The sequence below is a fragment of the Myotis yumanensis genome, unplaced genomic scaffold (assembly GCF_028538775.1).
Source record: "Myotis yumanensis isolate MYYU_CA2020_CCGP unplaced genomic scaffold, mMyoYum1.0.hap1 SCAF_2, whole genome shotgun sequence".
Classification (NCBI taxonomy): Eukaryota; Metazoa; Chordata; class Mammalia; order Chiroptera; family Vespertilionidae; genus Myotis; species Myotis yumanensis.
In genome coordinates, this window is record NW_027223753.1 from 200,609,897 (window position 1) to 200,629,391 (window position 19,495).

Below are 19,495 nucleotides of genomic sequence, written 5' to 3' on the forward strand. Positions count from 1 at the left end.
CCCACCCCAGGCCTACTACACTATTGTCTGTGTCCATGGGTTATGCATATATGCATATAAGTTATTTGATTAATCTCTCCCCATCTCCCTGCCCCCTTGCCATTTTACATTTGACAGCCTTTTGAGTATCCCTGCAATGTGTTAGGAAGAAAAATAACTAAGCAATAGACTCTGTCACGTGGTGGAAGTAAAAGACAAAAATAGTACAGTAAGGCAGACTCTCTGCTTTTACAGACTTGCGAACCAAGCACTGTGGGGGGCACAGATGACAGAAGAAATAACTCCATACTAAAGAGTAAGACTACTGTGGATTCTGCCCGGCAGTGTTGCTCTGTAGTTGGGTGTTGCCCCATGAACCAGGAGGTCATGGTTCAGTTCCAGGTCAGGCACAATACCTGAATTGTGGGCTCAATCCCCAGTAGGGGGCATGTAGGAGGCAGCTGGTCAATGATTCTCTCTCATCATTGATGTCTCTCTCACTCTCTCTCCCTTCCTCTCTGAAATCGATAAAAACATATTTTTAAAAAGAGAGAGGTAGGATTTTAGTAAAGAAACAAGAACAGGCACAAAGAACAGAGTCATAAAAGGTCCTGATGTGGAAAGAGAATCACAAGGAACTCCGGGGGGTGGTTGTTTAGAGTCCTGGGAGGATATTGTAGGATGTAATATCAAACACACGGGTTGTGCCCGGGCAGCGTGGCTCAATGGTTGAGCATCTACCTATGAACCAGGAGGTCATGGTTTGATTTCTGGTCAGGAAACATGCCTGGATTACGGGCTGGATCCCCAGTGGGTGCAGGAGGCAACCAATCAATGATTCTCTCTCATCATTGATTCTCTCTCTCTCTCTCTCTCTCTCTCTCTTTCTCTCCTTTCATCTCAGAAATTAATAAAAAAATATTTTTTAAAATGCAGGTTGTCATCAGATATGAAGGGTTCTGCCCACATCCTTTGCTAAATGGATGAAGATGATTCTCTGAAACTTTTTGTGCCAACTACCCAGAGGAAGACTCATGCATTGAGTGAGCCATGGCATCAGAATACATCTTCTATCAGATAGCTTCCTTTAACTCTTGGGGATTCCTGCCCAACCTGCTGTTTCCTTCTCTGTCTTCGACTATTCTGAAAGGGAAAATAAATCCCCAAATTAAATCTTGATCCAAACTCACAACCTATTATCTCACATCTCATAATCTCAACAGTATAAAAGCATTACATTGCCCTGGCCAGGTGGCTCGGTTGGTTGGAGCATCATCCCTTACACCAAAAAAGGGTGCGGGTTCAATTCCTGATCAGGGCATATACCCAGGTTGCGGGTCCCATCCCTGGTACAGAAGGCAACTGGTCAATGTTTCTCACATCAATGTTTCTCTTTCTTTCTCTCTTCCTCTCTCTCTAAAAATCAATAAAGCCCTGGCCAGTTCTGCTCAGTGGTTAGAGTGTCAGTCCTCGGACTGAAGGGTCACAGGTTTGATTCTAATCAAAGGCACATACCTGCATTGCCAGCTCAATCCCTGGCCCCAGTAGGGGTACCTGCAGGAGGCAACCAATGGATGTGTCTCACATCAATTTTTCTCTCTCTGTCTCTCCCCCTCCCTTGCACTCTATCAATGGAAAAAATATCCTCACTCATCGAGTGAGAATTTTTTAAAAAATCAATAAAAAGCCGAAACCGGTTTGGCTCAGTGGATAGAGCGTTGGCTTGCGGACTGAAAGGTCCCAGGTTCGAATCCGGTCAAGGGCATGTACCTAGGTTGCGGGCACATCCCCAGTGGGGGATGTGCAGGGGGCAGCTGATCGATGTTTCTCTCTCATCGATGTTTCTAACTCTCTATCTCTCTCCCTTCCTCTCTGTAAAAAATCAATAAAATATATTTTTAAAAAATCAATAAAAATATATCCTTCAGTGAAGATTAAAAAAATAAATAAAGCACTATATTCCCCTAATAGTGTGATAAGGATGAAACTACCTTCTTCCCATGATAGAGAGAGAGTCGGTGCACATGGACTTTTAAAACAACACAGACAGGACAGTTTACATAGAGCATATAGGTCAGCAAGATGGGCGGTAGTTGAAAACACTAAAACATAATTAAAACCACTTGGGCAATTGTTTTTAATCTGAGTTTTGGGAAATGATTTCACATTAAAGATAGTCATATGCCTTTAACAGCACTGCTATGATCAGCAATTATTTTTGAATAAGTAATATAAATTACAATGTTGCCTAATATTTGAGAGGATCCCGTCCCAAATACACCCACCCCATCGCTTTCCTAAGAGCCCGGAAGTCCCATGAGCCTGTGTACCTAAGGAGGGCAGGAGCGCATGACATCATGATTTCACTTATCAAGGGATAACATGAGTCACCTCTGAAATTGCTTCATCTCCTGGAAGCCAAACAACCTGTGAACTTCAAAAAGATGGACTCAGTTTCGCCTACAGAGCTCACAAATGCAAGTGCTATTCCATTCTCCTGAAGCAAGAAAAGGCTCACATCTTCTGCTGGAATTGTTAGTTATTTCTTTAGACTCTGGGGGGTATTGTAAGGCAAAAAAATTATGAAGACACCATGAACATTAATGGTACCATGAACAAAAGAGAATTTAGGAAATTCTGAAATAGCACAATGTCTATTGATTTAAAAAATTAATAAATCTTCCATTTTTCACAGTTATACAGTGTTCACGAGAAACTAGCACTGTTATCTCTCAAAGATGGATAACTTATGAGGAAAGCTAAGGGTTAATAGGAAGGCCACAGCCTCTCACTCATATGGTAGGTGATGACTAGAAGTGATGACATCAGTGAGAGCCCCAAGGAACAAGGACAGAGCCAAGGAACCTCCCAGGCTTCTAGAAAAAAGACTCATGCACCCATTACCTAGCAGGATTGTACAGTATCGCTGCTGGAAACATAAGGATGCCCAAGTACATGGTAGAGAGAAAGAGGCTGGGTTTTGAGGATGGACTGACCTTCCATCTCAACCTGTCCTACTTCACTGTGGGCTGTTACAGGAGTGAAAGACAAAGTTCTCTCTTCTTAAGCCATGGTAATATCGCCATCTCTGTTAAAGTGGCTTAGACAGTATCCTTAGGATAAGGCTTTACTATAGACACAGGCTTTGACTAAGAGATTCTACAGCTCAAGCTTAGCAAAACATTCATTTGTTATGGATATTTACCATCCCTTCTGTGTGTTGGGAGAGTAAACAGGCTGAGAAATATTGCATCATCTATAACACCTTGCAGAAGAAAAGATTTACCTCCCCTTTTCCCATAACAGAAGCAAAGATTGGTTCTGAGTCCCATCAAAATACAATGAAAATGTAGGAAGTCACAATGTTATGGAGAAAGCTTGAATCTACTGAGGTCAGCTTTGTCTTTTTTATAAGACCCAAGGCAAAATATTTAATTGTGGTTATGGGTTGAATTGTGTCCCTCAAAATTCATATGTTGAATCCCTAACCCCCAGTGCCTCTGAGTGTGACTATATTTGAAGATAACATCTTTAAAGAGGTGACTGCTTTAAAATTCAGCATTAGGGAGGGCCCTAATCCCATCTGACTGGTGTCCTTAGAAGAAGAAGAAACTTGGACACATAATGAGACACCAGGGAGGTGCACTCACAGAGAAAATTCCATATGAAGAGGCAGGAAGCCGACAGCTATCTGCAAGCCAAGGAGAGAGGTCTCAGAGGAAACCAAACTTTCACCTGGGTCTTGGACTTCCAACCTCCAGAACTGTGAGAAGTGATTTCTGCGATTTAAGCCACACAGTCTGTGGTACGTTGTCATGGCAGTCTTAGCAATTTAGTCATTTACTTTCCAAATCAAGTAAGAACCCAGCATCTATTTCCACTGGATGATGAGCTCCGTAAATGAATAAGTGGACGGTGATGGTGCAACAATGCCGGGAAACATCAACAACATTTTGCTCTACAACAAGCAAAAGTACATTTTCATTCAGCTTGACTGAGGGAGAAGAATGGTGGCATGACCTCGCTTAAATATGTTCAGGAATCGGAAAGGACAGAAAAGTCCCCATGAACTATTCCAACTTTTGCTAAATATAAAATGACATTGGTCTGGATGCATCTATAGAGAAGTCAAGAAATCTGAAACGATGAAGCAGCAAAATTCTGAACCACAGGCTGAGCAGCTGCATGAATTTCCAAAAGTGAAGAGTTTCTTAAATGAACCATTAAAATTTTATCAAAAGCAGGACACAGGAGGTCAGAAAAAAATGAGGTTACACAACTCTAAAATATATATATACACATTTCATATTTGATTTTTAATAATTACACAGTTAATATACAAAAGTCAATTTCCTTCCTATAAGCCAACAATAAACAAGTATATTTGAAATTTAAAACATAATACCATTTATATTAGCATCTCCCCAAAATGAAACACTTAGGTATAAATCTAACAAAATAGGTATATGATCTATATGAGGAAAACTACAAAACTGATGAACAAAATCAAAGAACTAAATGAAGAGATATTTCATGTTCCATAAATAGAAAGACTTTATATTTTCAAGATATCAGTTCTCCCAAACTTGATCTTTGGATTCAATTCAATATGTGTGCCAATCAAAATCCCAGCAATTATTGTATGGGTATTGACAAACTGATTCTAAAGTTTACACAAAAAGGCAAAAGACCCAGAATAGTCAACACAATATTAAAGGGGAATCCAGTTGGAAGACTGACACTACCCAACTTCAAGGTTTACTATAAAGCCACGGTAATCAGGACAGTGTGCTCTCGGTGAAAGAGCACACAAATAGGTTAGTGGAACACCCGGAAATAACACCATAAATATAGTCAACTGATCTTTGACAAATAAGCAAAGGAAATACAATAGACAGTCTCTTCAACAATGATGACAGAATAACTGGACATCCACATGCAAAATAATGAATCTAAACACAAACCTTATACTCTTCACAAAAATTAAAAGTGGATAATAAACACAAAATGCAAAACTTTATACTGCCAGGGTATAACATAGCAGAGTATATTCCCAAAAGTTTTATGCTCCCACAATATAACAGAAGAAATCTAAAGGACCTTATGGATGGGGATGACTTTTTAGACATAACACTCAAGACACAATCTATGAAAGAAATAATTGATTAGCTGGACTTTATTAAAATTAAAAACTTCTGCTGCTCTGAGAAAGACAATATCAAGAGAATTAAAATGACAAGTTACAGTCTGGGAGAAAATATTTGCAAAAGACGTATCTGATAAAAGACTATAATGCAAAATATACGAATAATTTTTTAAACTCAACCATAAGAAAACAAACAACTGGATTAAAAAATGGGCCAAAGACCTTAACAAACACTTCACCAAAATATATATAGCAAATAAGGTATGCAAAGATGCTCCACATCATATGTCAGGGAAATGCAAATTAAAACGAGGATATACCACCACATACCTATTAGAATGGCTTAAATCCAGAACACTGACAACACCAAAAGCTGACAAGGATATGGAGCAACAGGAACTCTTATTCATTGCTGGTGGGAATGCAAAATGGTACAGCCACTTTGGAAGATAGTTTGGTGGTATTTTACAAAAACTAAACATACTCTTCCTGTATGTCCCAGCAATCACAATGTTTGGTATTTATCCAAAGAAGTTGGAAACCTATCTCCACAGACAACCTGCATACTAATGTTTATAGCATCTTGATTCATAATTGCCAAAATCTATTATCAACCAAGATGTCCATCAGTAGATGAATGAATAAATAAGGTATGGTACATCAAGACAATGGGATATTACTCAGTGCTAAAAAGAAATGAGCAATCAATCGATGAAAAGACATAGAGGAAACTTCAATATACACTGAGTGGCCAGATTATTATGACCACCCCATCAGTACTTCATTGGGCCACCTTTTGCCTTCAATACTGAGGCGATTCTTCTTGGCATTGACTCCACGAGATGTTGAAAGGTGATGCAAGGAATCTGACACTATGCCTGATGAATAGCACTGTCTAGTTCTGTGAGATTTGATGGTTGTGGAACCAGCTGCCTGATGGCTCTTTTAACTTCGTCCCACAAATGATCAATTGGATTGAGATCTGGTGATTGTGGGGGCCACCTAAGCAAGGTAAAGTCTCCCCCATGTTCTTGAAACCACTCCTGCACAATACGAACACCGTGGCATGGCACATTGTCTTGTTGGAAAAAGCCATCTCCACTGAGATACGCCATCAACATGATAGGATGAACTTGATCAGCAATGATACTTAGGTATGTTGTGCTATTCAGTTGTTTATAATGGTCTGGCCCTCTAGCAACTTCAGCACGAAATTATAGCTAATTTGCCTACAAACGTCAGGTGGTCATAATAATCTGGCCACTCAGTGTATATTACTAAGTGAAAGGAGCCAATCTGAAAAGGCTAATATATGATTCCAACTATATAACATTCTTGAAAAGGCAAAAATGGAGACATCAAAAAGATCACTGGCTGCCAAGGGAGGTGAGTAGACAGAGCACCGAGGATTATTAGGGCAGTGAAAATACTCTATATCCTATATAATAAAAGGCTAATATGCAAATCAACCGAATGGCAGAACGACCAGTCACTATGGCGCGCTCTGACCACCAGGGGGCAGATACTTAATGCAGGAGCTGCCCCATGGTGGTCAGTGCGCTCCCATAGGGAGGGCGCTGCTCAGCCAGAAGCCAGACTCACAGCTGGCAAGCACAGCGGCAGTGGCGGGAGCCGCTCCTGCCCCTGCAGCAGCGCTAAGGATGTCTGACTGCCAGCTGTCTAAGGATGTCTAAGCCATCAGTTGGACATCCCCCAAGGGCTCCCGGACTGTAAGAGGGAGCAGGCCGGGCTAAGGGGAATGCCCCCCCCCCCCAAGTGCACGACTTTCATGCACCAGGCCTCTAGTATTATTATAATGATGGATATATGCAATTATAACTTTGTTCAAACATATAGCATATACAACACCAGGAGTGAATCGTGTCATGGTTGGTGTGCTCAGTTGGTTGAGCATTATTCCATGCACCAAAAGGTCACAGGTTCAATTCCCATCCAGGACACGTGCCCAGGTTGCAGGTTCAATCTCAGGTCAGGGTGTATATAGGAGGCAATCAATTGATGTTTCTCTGTCACATCAATGTTTCTCTTTCTCCCCCTCTCCCTTTCCCTTTCTCTAAAAATCAATACAAACATTAAAAAACAAAATCCTGAATCATAGGTTAAAAAATGTTGATTGTGAGTAATTATGTCAATATGATGTGTGGATGCAGGTTCATCCTTGGTAGTAAATAAACACATCAATAATAAAATTTTGGGTGTGGGCTAGAAAGGGTCAATAGGTATAAAGGGGGACATCTGTAATACTTACAACAATAAAGAAAAATTAAAAAAATAAATAAATAAACTTTTAAATGTTGCATTCTGGTGAGTAATTTTGATAATGGGGGAAGCTATGCTTATGTGGCGGGGGGGGGGGGGGGGTAATATGGGAAATTTCTGTACCTTCCTCTTAAATTTTGTTATAAACCTAAAACTGCCCCCCCCAAAAAAATGTCTTTAAATAAAAAGGAGGAAGGAAGGAAGGAAGGAAGGAAGGGAGGAAAGTGCATATTAAGGGGCTCATAAATGAGGCAAGTGTTGCTATTATGGTATGATTTGAAGGAAATATCTCTTTGCTCAAAATTATCTTTAATACTGGCTTTCAACTAACTTGAAATTCCCACTATTAGAGATTCATTTTTTTGTTTTAAAATTAGGAGACAAAAAAACAAAAATACAAATTGGGAGAAAGCAACCACTGAACCTGCAATCTTCCTCTGTGCTAACAGATGACAGCGTGTCCCCAAGGCTTCAGACGAGGTTAACTGAGCGGAGGGGAAGGGCTGGGAAGAAAGGACAGAAAAACACAGACGAAGACCCGTTCTGTGCCAGTTTCCCAGGGTGGGTGGCTGGGAGGGAGACAATGGAATGGCACAAACTTGTCCACAGCAACTCAGGGCCCAGGTATGACATGTTTAAACACGGCCTTTGTGTGGGGGTTTTCCAGCAACTCAAGGGTGGCACACATTTCTTCATTTGGAGAAACCAAGCTCCTAAAAGATTAGATAGAGGCAAAGCTGGCAGCAGCAGGCAACCTCTTCACAACAGTCTCTCTCCCAGACCAATGCCCTGTTCCAGGGAGAGACGGGGCTGCTCCCCTAATGATAAGGTGCTGATTGTGTCTGTTTGACTCGGGCTACCCCAGATCAGCAGACCATAATTACAGCTAAAATCCATGTCTCTGATACAGCTGAGAGAATGTCTGTCTCCCTGAACGGAACGCCCAGGGAAGGCTGCGCTGGAGGTTAAGCCAGGCAGCCAGGCAGCCTGGCTCTCGGAAAGCGATCCGCGGTCTCAGTGTCAACACTGGATACTGTGTCTGAGCAGCGGGATTTCCTGGGGCTTGGGTTTCCGATGGTTTACTTTGATTTCTTGGGCCGATAAAGAAGTTCCCTCATCTCTAAATGGTATTTTTAGTGGCCACGCCATTGTAAAACCATCAGCACTTTCTTTTGTGTTGGGGTGGGACAAGAGCTGCCTTTTTATAGTTACACAACTTGATTCTGTCTTCTTTTAAGGAGTACACACACACACACACACACACACACACACACACTTCTCTCCCTGTCTTTCAGGCTTTGGGGAAAATAATGAAGTCTGTCGTTAAGGGTCCTTCCTTTCCCTGGTCGACTCTGAATTGATGTTTAATTTCATGAGACCCAGAAATGGAAAGCAATGCGTTTGCTGGGTCACTGGTGGTCGTCTAGAGCGGTTCGGGAATGTCCTTACACTTGGTCGGAATCTTTTATACAGTTTCTGCCCTCTTCTCTGTCTGGGCCTTTCTATATACACTCTTGTCTGCTTTTTAAATCATAAAGCAGATTGCAACCTGAATTTGACTAAAACGTCCAGAAATAAATCAAGGCGAGACACGAAAGCTGAGAGCAGAGCTGGGGATAAGGAGAGGAGCAGCTGAACCGCACGGGTTCATTTCTCCCTCCCGCCGCCCAGACTTGCCTTAAATAGAGCCCGGTTCGCAGGCTCTCTAATGAGTGGTGGCCAAGTGGCTGCCTCGCCTTGGAGGCCTGCTAATACCTTTGCCCCCTTCATTCCCTCTCCTTAATTAGGAGCTTTCAAGGGAGGTTGCCCACGGTTTCTGACAAACAGCATTAGCTTCATCAGAATGAAATGCCTGATCCTGGGCCTCTTTCCAGAGAAGTGACTGATTCCATGGGGGCTGCATTGGGTCTGTGGCTTCTACATTAGTCTGCATCTGTAGGATGCAGGGGGGATGCCTCCATGAGAAGGGGGGGGCGGGGGGGGGGGGGCGGGGGGGATCTCCATTCCCCAAGGCCTCATTTCCTAGGACTGATTTTATGTGCCGCAGTGATAAGGCAGGGGGATAGACTAGATCTGTTTTTCCTGAGTTTCACGGTTTGACTGAGATCCATAGTAAAAAAAATGCACACAGACAAGAAAATTTTCACAAGACAATATTTATCCCTCGCACTTACTAATCCCTTCTACTGTCCATTGTATTTTATTTCGTTTTTTGAATACAAATCTCCACCCACTGAATAGATTCCACACACTGAGGAGAGATGGACCCACGGTTTGAAAAACACTCGCTAAGACGCCCTTTTATTTTTTCCCAGCCCGTAATTCAATATAGAGAGGTTTTGAATTGAGGCGAAGCCTGGTGAGTTCCAGGTACAGAATAAAGGAATTCGATCAGCTCTGGTCTGTTGTGTTTTGAAATCTCTCTGTGTGTTCATTCTCTGCACCCCAGAGGACTCCATTATCTTTGCTCAAAGAGCAACACTGGGCTGGCGGTTTCCTGCTTCTCTTTGATCCCTGCAGCCCGCTCAGCCCTACCCCCAAGCCCTCCCTGCGACCCTGGCTGAGGCTGTTCAGACTCTGGGGGTTTGCTGGGCGGGGAGCCCCTGAGCTTTCACTGTGCCCTGGGCTGTTCCCTGACTCCAACCTGCTCCACCACCGCCCCACTCCCGCCCCCACCCCCACCCCCCACCCCTGCTGAGTTCTCCTTCCCCAGCCACCAGGTTAATGCGGCTGTTGTTCTTCTCTTATTGTTCTCTTATCTCACACAGGCTTTATCAGTTTGTTCCTGGGACAATTTTTAGTTTGTTGCTAAATGACAAAAGTGAGTGAGGACTGTATTTTAGGAATAAGTGCTCCTTCATCAGCCTGGGATCTAATCTGGGAAGATAGTATTCATTCTTAAATTAAGTACTACTAGAGGTACTTTATAAATAAGACTTTTTAAAACAGATAAAAAGACAATGCAATGCATCTTAAATTACAAAGCTATATTTAAAAAAAAAAGGCATATGTCATCAACATCAAATCAAGGATACAGCATTTTAGGTTCAAATTTTAATTATGGTCAGAATAGTCAACAACAACAAAAAAAGTAAGAAAAAGAATAGTCAGCATTTACTGAGCACCTCTTAAGATACAAAGCCAGATATGTAAAACACATTTCCTGACCTCAAGGCACCTAAACCTTCAGAAGGGAGGTAAGAAATGCATATAAACCCTGTAAAACAGATTTTAGTAAGTGATTTGGACACAGGACATTAGAAAACCAAATCAAATCCCTTTTCAGAACTCATAAGTGTGAAAAGAGAGAAATCATCCATTCCTGTTCTGTCTTTTTGAGATATGAAGTTGCAAATTTCTCCATTCACCATTTTATTGAATGCATGATGGATGGATGGAAGGAAGGAAGGAAGGAAGGAAGGAAGGAAGGAAGGAAGGAAGGAAGGGAGGGAGGGAGGGAGGGAGGAAGGAAGGAAGGAAGGAAGGAAGGAAGGGAGGGAGGGAGGGAGGGAGGGAGGGAGGGAGGAAGGAAGGAAGGAAGGAAGGAAGGAAGGAAGGAAGGAAGGAAGGAAGGAATCCTGTGGACCTACATTGTGCCATGTGCTGTAAGGGTGATGGAGTGGCCTTCCTGTTGATCTTTCTTTGGTTTCTTCATGTACTTCCCAAATGAACTGGCTGCCTAAGAATTGGACTGAAAAGGAAACACAGCCCTGCACTAGGTTGGATAGAGACTAGAATGCAAAAAGCGTGTAAATAAGGCCATTAGGACTCATGTCTTTCCTTCCCCTCTGTCGAGAGCAGTGATACACAGTGAACCATATATGTAATTATAAATATTATAGTAGCTGCATTTTTTAAAATAAAGAACAGATAAAACTTATTTGAACAATATATTTGGACCTAATAGGTCCAAAATATTATGATATGTAATCAGTATAAAAAAATATTAAGGTATTTCACTTTTTTCTTTTGGACTATTGTTTTCAAACTCTGGCATATATTTTTCACAGATAGCACATCTCAGTGTGTGACTAGTCATATTTAAGAGTTCAATGACCACAAGTCACTAGTGGCGACTGTATTAGACAACACAGGTCTAGATAAGCAGAATTGGACAAAAACCTAGATAATGAATGCATTTCTCTAACATTTAAATGAAGGGACTCTTGCCCTAGCCAGTTTGACTCAGTGGATAGAGCATCAGCCTGCAGACTGAAGGGTCCCAGGTTCAATTCCAGTCAGGGGGCACATACTAGGTCCTCTGCCCTCGTCAGGCACATGTAGGAAGCAACCAATCGATGTGTCTCTCTCACATCGATGTTTCTCTCTCTGTGTCTCTCCCCCCTCCCTTCCACTCTCTCTAAAAAAAATAAAATAAAATAACAATAAAATAAATACGTGAAGGGAATCTTAATTCATTGGAGGGAAAAGTCCCAAAATTCTTTTTCTGGGCACATTATTGGATAAATAGGAGTTTCCACCTCTCAGGGTTCACTTCTTTCTCTAGCCTCTCAGACCTGGGGAAATGAGATAGAACTGGGGTGGAGTCTCCCCTACTTCAGTGCTCCAGAACCAGCATCTGCTCCAAGGAAAACAAAGGTGACCCTTCAGTCCTTACAGTAGTGTCACACTTTGCAGTTGATAAGTGCTTTCACGTGCAATATCTCATTTGACCAGTTTAATCAGACCGTGCATAGTCAGTGGAAGTATTCTTATCCTCGTTTTACAAATGAATGACCGGGGGCTCAGGGAGAGTAAATGATTTGCCCAAAGTATCCAAGGGTTTAAAAGTTAATGTAGCATGTGTCCCACTAAATCATTCGTTCCTGTTCTGTCTGGTGAAAGGAAGTAAAGAATATATTTTCAGAAGTATGGGTTTATTTTCTTCTTCGGCAACACTCCAAGTCTCCCTCCCACTCAAAAAAAAAAAAAAAGCCAAAACTGGTAATCATTTTACAAAAGTAATATATAAACAACTACTTGATCATTGAGCTTTTAACTGGGTTTTTTGTGGTATCTAAAAGTGGGTATTGTCTAGTTTAGCAATTTAGAACATCTACTATTGCTAGCATGTTAAGGCGTTACAAAGACAATGCTTTTGCCTGGTCCCTGAAATATGTTGCAGTCATTTTTGTCTGGGAAAACAAACAAAAGTGGATCAGCAGCATGTTTGTTATATAAGATGCTGGCCCAGTCCCAGCCCCTAGGACGTTGGCTCACTTACCAACAATACCTCCTTTTCAGGCAACGCCAGCTGTTTATGAGAAGATCACCGTTGTCTGGAAGGAAACTGCTCTAGCCAGCAGGATGTAACTTTACTACTTCGTTGTGGGGAATTACAGTACTTCTATCCCCTTTGAATGCATCCCCCTTCTGACACCGTGTGAAAAAGACAGGGACAGACTTTAAAGACAGAGAGCTCACTCCTTGAGAATCAGAATTCTGTCTTTGAAAAAAAGTTCCCTAGAATAAAGACATGTAATATGTTTATCACCCTCAACTTTAGAAAACAATGGATTCAGAGCCATAGTCACATTGCTCTGTTTTGACTGCACATGTTTTTTTTTCTGTTCTACCCAAATGTGTCCCTATTTTTATCCTTTGCATTCTACTCTGGAGCCATTTTGCTTCCTGGTTAGACCACCAATTGTAGCCATTCAGTGCTTTATATATATATGTAAATTTTATTGATTTCAGAGAGGAAGAGAGAGATAGAAACATCAACAATGAGAGAGAATCATCAATTGGCTGCCTCCTGCACACCCCCCACTGGGGATCGAGCCTGCAACTCAGGCACATGCCCTGACCTGGAATCAAACTGTGACCTCCTGTTTCATAGGTCGATGCTCACTCACTGAGCCACAATGGGTGGGCAGCCATTCAGCATTTGATTATTTTTGTTGCTGTTCTTTTTTATTTTAGACCTATTTTCTTAGTTCTTGGTTACGCCTTCTCTCAACCTTTGGCAAATCATAATGAAATAAGTTTAGGTAGCTGTGGAGAGCAAGCGTCATCATAGATACTGGGGTGTCTAGGAGCATCTTTAAACATCATTTGGATAGCCTTCAAAATGTGAACAAAATGGTAAGATCCAGCTTGGAGTCAGTGCTCTAGCTCATCTCATTCACAGTTTTCTTACAGCTGACACAGATGTCCAGAATGGTGACTCGATGACTGAAGTGCTGAGTAGTGAATTCTATGCCCTACTTATATGCCACATGCTCTGATTGCCTTAGCAGCAGGCAAATGCTGGAAACACAAAAGGAAGAAGACACCATGGCCCACTGAACCATTGTCATTGTCTAGTTTATCACTGAGTTCTAACTCTTCCTTCCTCTATAGGAAGTGGGCAGTACAAAATAATAAAAACTTGCAGAAAAATATTAAGCAGCATTTTTAAGTGGAGGTAAAAGGCACAAATAAAGGAATTTATCATCTGTTCCTGCCTCCCCAATAATTCCCTTTACAAATCCTACTCTGAACCTAGTAACCACTCAGTAGGGCAAATTTACTTGACCTGCTGGGCTGAAAAGTAGTCTGTTAGCTATCTTTCTTCAGACATTATTTAAAATAAATGTTCAGCCTAATAATTTAGTAGCAATTCAGAAAAGTAGATGTGGTTCATTAGCAGTTTAGGATGAAGGTTACTAAACACAGTCTGATTCAAAGGAACAGGTATTGGAGCAAACACACATTTATTCCCTCATCTGCACAAATTTGTGCACATGAGAGAACAGACATTACGGCAGATTACATTTTTTTTTCGTGTAAATTCTACTATACGCTAAAAGTACCTCAAAGAATCCACATGCTGCTAGGATATTTCACTGGTAAGATTCTATCCTCTTCTCTGTATCCTACATTTAAGTGATTTCTCTTTCTAGGCTAATAACTTCTTTGTAGGTTAAAAGATATATAAGCATTGGCCCAACTGAGCATTGACCTATGAACCAGGAGGTCACGGTTCAATTCCCAGTCAGGGCACATGCTCAGGTTGTGGGCTCAATCCCTGGTTGGGGGTGTGCAGGGTGCAATCAATTATTCTTTCTCATCATTGATGTTTCTCTCTCTCTTTCCCTCTCCTTTCCTCTCTGAAATCAATAAAAATATATATTTTCTAAAAAGATGCATTAACATTATAAACATCACATTACACAGCTGGAGAACTGGCTACCTGACCCAAGTGTTCTGCCTTTCTCAATCCCCATGTTCCCAAAAGTATGTATTCTATCTTTTCAACAGGCATGTTAAAAAGTAACTTGAAGGTAGCTTACTTGGATTTAAACACAAGAGTAGCTGCAAACATTGGTTTGGTTTGTAAGAAACATAGAAAGTAGCAAGAAAAATGGTCCAATTGTCCACGCAGTCCTTCCGCTAGCTAGGTTTCGGGTCTTGTGTCTGAAAGTGTATACAATGCATTCCCAGGAGCTCTCATCCAGCACTTCTTTTATTGTTTTACTAGCTCACTTCTTGGAATGTTACACACACACACACACACACACACACACACACACAAAGTTCTCGGTTCAGTAAAATTGCATAATGTGACTTACATTGGGACAGGTGCCATAATAGTAATATTCTTACCGGTAAACACTGCTGGGGCTGGTGAGAAGACACCGACTCACTCTTGTTCCAGCTCTTGCATGCCAATATATACAAGGAAAGATGTAGCGCCCTGAGGGAGAAAGAGAGAGCTGTTGCTTCATTTTAAATGAGCAGGGTTTAAAGTTACAAACTAGAGTCAAGTCAGAACACAAATATTTTCCAAGGAATAGTAAAATCCTAGTAAAAGATCTGACGGGGCCATAAATCTTTCATTATCATCATCATGCAAGTTAGTCATGCCTATTTCACATAAAAATAGGAAACATAGAGAAGCACAGAACTTATTAAGATCCCCCACAATTCCACCTTCTAAACATGTAAACTGTGTTTGTAGAATACATAAGAATCTGATACAAACGTAGAGGAATGTTCCTTAGCCAAATAATACCACAACTTACATCTTTTTGTATAAATTGCCTGTTTTGTTTAACAACAGATCATGCAAATTTCACCATGTCAGATATCTCACTGGTCTGCCATATCATTGTTAATGGGTGCATAGCATTCTGTAATGTAGTTATACTATAAGTTATCTAACAAATATCTGATGGTTGATTAAGTTCTTTCCAACATTTATAGTTACAAACAATTCTACAATAAACACTTTTCTACATACATTTTTGCGTATGTTTCTGATGAAATTTTAGGGTAAATTCTCAGAATTGTGATTAATAGGTGAAAGGTAATGATTTATTTTATTTAAGTTTATAAATAAATAAAATTCAAAATTAACCTGTAGAAAAATACTGCCAATTCATATCTCACCAATGTGCTTTACCTTCATTAGTAAAGTTGTGTGCTTTCTTTATGCTTAATTGACCATTTGTATCTTTTATTTTTTTAACTGCCTTTGCCCTTTTGCTTTTTGATTTGTCTCTTCCTAACTATATTATAAGACCACTCTTATTATAGAGGTTATTAGAACTTCGCCTAAAATATTGCAAACCTATATGCATAACCCATGGACAGAGACAATAGGGTGGTGGTGGCCTGGGGTGGGGGGTGGGGGCGGACTAGAAGGGGTCACTGGGAGAAAAAAAAAGGAGACATATGTAATACCTTCAACAACAAATATTTTAAAATAGTAAAAATAAAATAAAAATAAATAAAATAAAATATTGCAAACATTTTCCCAAGGTAACCCAGATTTCAGATGTCCCCTGGTTTCAGGGAGGGGTGGCATGGTGCCCACATAGTTGTCTTTGTGTTTATTCCATGGCTCAGGCTACCATGATATGTGAATTCCCCATGTCTTTGATGCCCTTTAAAAAATCTTCTCAAGCAAAAACCTTAGTGACCGTAACTGGAGTTTTCATAGGAAATACGGAGAACAGGTTTTGCAAAACACACCCTCACAGAAAAATCCCTATTGGACATGCCTGTTCTTATTCATTATCAGCTATAACTGGGGCTGAAATAGGGAGTGGTTTGCAAACAATCCAATTCTTCAACTTGTCTTCTCAAACTTGTCTTGATGTTCAACCACAAATGACCCTCTAGTCACCAAAAACTGCCCTCCTTAGAAGATAGTTTAGTGATCATCTTAACTGATTTTGAACATGCCCTTTGGGATATCATGCCCAACTCAAGCACTTTATCAGAGTATTTCTTCTGATCTTTTTATGTTAAATCTCTGGAGAGCATTAATTTTCTTCACCTAATTTCTACCCATTTCTTCTCAATTTTATTTTGAGTATCTTTTTTTTTTCTTGGCTGCTACTGTAATCAGTAACTTTGCCCCACAATATTATTTAACTATTTTTTTAAAATATATTTTTATTGATTTCACAGAGGAAGAGGGAGGAAAAGACAGACAGAAATATCAATGATGAGAGAGAATCATTGATCGGCTGCCTCCCGCATGCCTCCCACTGGGGATGGAGCCCCCAACCTGGGCATGTGCCCCTGACCGTAACTGAACCTGGGACCCTTCAGTCCACAGGCAGATGCTCTATCCTCTGAGCCAAACTGGCCAGGGCAACCAACTATTCTTTATATATAGGAAAACTATCAATTTGGAGATTGTTTTTTAAAAGAAAAACATGATTAATACATTATACTTAGCTGTGAATGAATTAATACTTGTGTGTGTGTGTGTGTGAAATGAACCACCTTACTAATTTCTCATTGTTTCTAATAACATTTTTTACTTTTGTTTTTCTGAATATATTATCATCATCTGCAAATAATGAAAATTGTGTCACCTTTCAAATATTTATGCCTCTCATTACTTTCTCATGTCTAATTACATTGGTCAATATTTCTAAACCAGGAGTACTAGTGGTGGTGATGAGGTTCTTTGTCTTTCAGCACAAAAAGTTCTAAAGCTTCCATTAAAAATTATGCTGGGAATGGGGGACACCTAGAATAGTGTCAACAATAAAAACTGATTAAAAAATGATGCTGGCTTTGATATACTACACACACACACACACACACACATATATATACACATGTATATATAAATTTAATGTCAAACAAGTTTGAATTTCTTCCTATTATATTGATGGTTTGAGTTTCTAATTGGTATATATTTTTAAAATATTTATTATTTTCTTCTTAGGAAAAACAGAAAGTTAGAGAAGCACACTACACTTTACAGCCCACATTAATTAATAGTTGGTCCTAACCCTAACTGGCACAGCTGTCAACAGTATTAGCTGTTTAACCAGAACCAAGGTGTTCACTCCTGATAGAATGTTACATGGACAACACTAGAGGACTGAAGGTTTTCCCCTGAGAGAAGCATGAGACAGAAGTTGCTGAGACAGCCATCTTCCCAAGCAGCCCCTCCTTTTCCATTTGGGAGGATTTGCCTGATGCAGCTGGTCAGCACTTAGAACAAGTGCTTCCTCTCCCTATAAAACCACCACCCTTCCCCAAAGCACTTGGGCTCCCTAAGCTCTCATAGCCCCAGACCCAAAATATTAGCTAAGATCCTCATCATTTCAGCACTCACCCCTGGTAACTTTTGAAGCAGGGCCCATAAACACCACCAACTTACATCTATGCACTTATAGCCACAACTGGATATGGGGAGACAGGCCTTTTAGTCACCTTAGCCAGATCTTAAGATTAATTAAAAATGACATAAAGTGCTTTTAGGTCCTTAGAGATATTCATGATGTAAATAAATGGTTTATAGTCAAGAATGACAAATACATAGGTAAAAATAGCTCTAGCTAGGTGACCGTATGGCTCAGAGATTGACAGAACGGGCATTCTTCCCTATTACATTCTTAGTCATTTTATTCATGCCTATTTTTAAAGATTTATTTATGTAAGGGAGGGAGAGAGAGAGAGAGGGAGAGAGACATCGACTTGTTGTTCCATATCCTGATGATGCTCTAGCCAACTGAGCTATTGGGAGGCCAGGGCCTCATGCCTATTTTCATATGGAATCCACAGACTTAAGGTCACACTCTGAGGCTGAAGCTGTCTTTCTTTCTTTCTTTTATTTTTTTGATTCAAAGTTTTTTAATTCAGTAAAATGTGACTGCTTTAGTTTTCTTTTATATTTAAACTAGAGGCTCAGTGCACAGATTTGTGCACTGGTTGGGGGGATACCTCAGCCCGGCCTGCGCCCTCTCACAGTCCAGGACCCTAGGGATCGGGCCTAAGCCGGCAGTCAGACATCCCTCTCTCGCAATCCAGGGCTCTCGCAGTCGGGACCCCTCACTCCTTACCGCCTGCCTGCAACAGAGGCAGAGGCAGGAGAGGCTCCTGCCACCACTGCTGCGCTCACCAGCCGTGAGCCCGGCTTATGGCTGAGCACCCCTAGTAGGCGTTACAATTGCTCTCCTCTCCTCCCACATTGAGGCTGATGCTCTCAAATGACCCTAGTTCTAGCATAACTTTCTTCAATTTAACCAGTAGCTTTTGTACTATTCTGCACCTAGCTCTATAATTTTAAGTGTCAAATTCAAAGGAACCTAAAGAAAGTCATGTCAGATGACTTTCCCCTCCTCAGAAAATTTTTAAAGGGACTTTTGAAAGTTTCCCCCAAAGGTAGAAAAAGCAACATCCAAAAAGGTACCAGTCCAAGGGAAAGGGACTCCTTCCACCTCATGACTACGACTGTTATTTAGGTTCCTAGTGCCCAAAATTAAATGGGCTGAAGTTCAGGGATGGCAGGATAAAGACGTAGGAATTAACCTAAATATCTGTAGAGGGAGCAGAACAAGCAGCAAATATTTCAAAGGAAAAATATGAGTCCGGCCGCAGTGGCTCAGTGGATGAGTGTAGACCTATGAACCAGGAGGTCATGGTTCGATTCCCGGTCAGGGCACATGCCCGGGTTGTGGGCTCGATCTCCAGGGTGGGGCATGCAGGAGGCAGCCAATCAATGATTCTCTCTCATCATTGATGTTTCTATTTCTCTATCTCCCTTCTTCTCTGAAATCAATAAAAAAAATAAAAATAAAGATTAGGTAGGAGAAGGAGTTCAAGTCAGAAAGTATAAGGGAAAATAATAAGGGAATC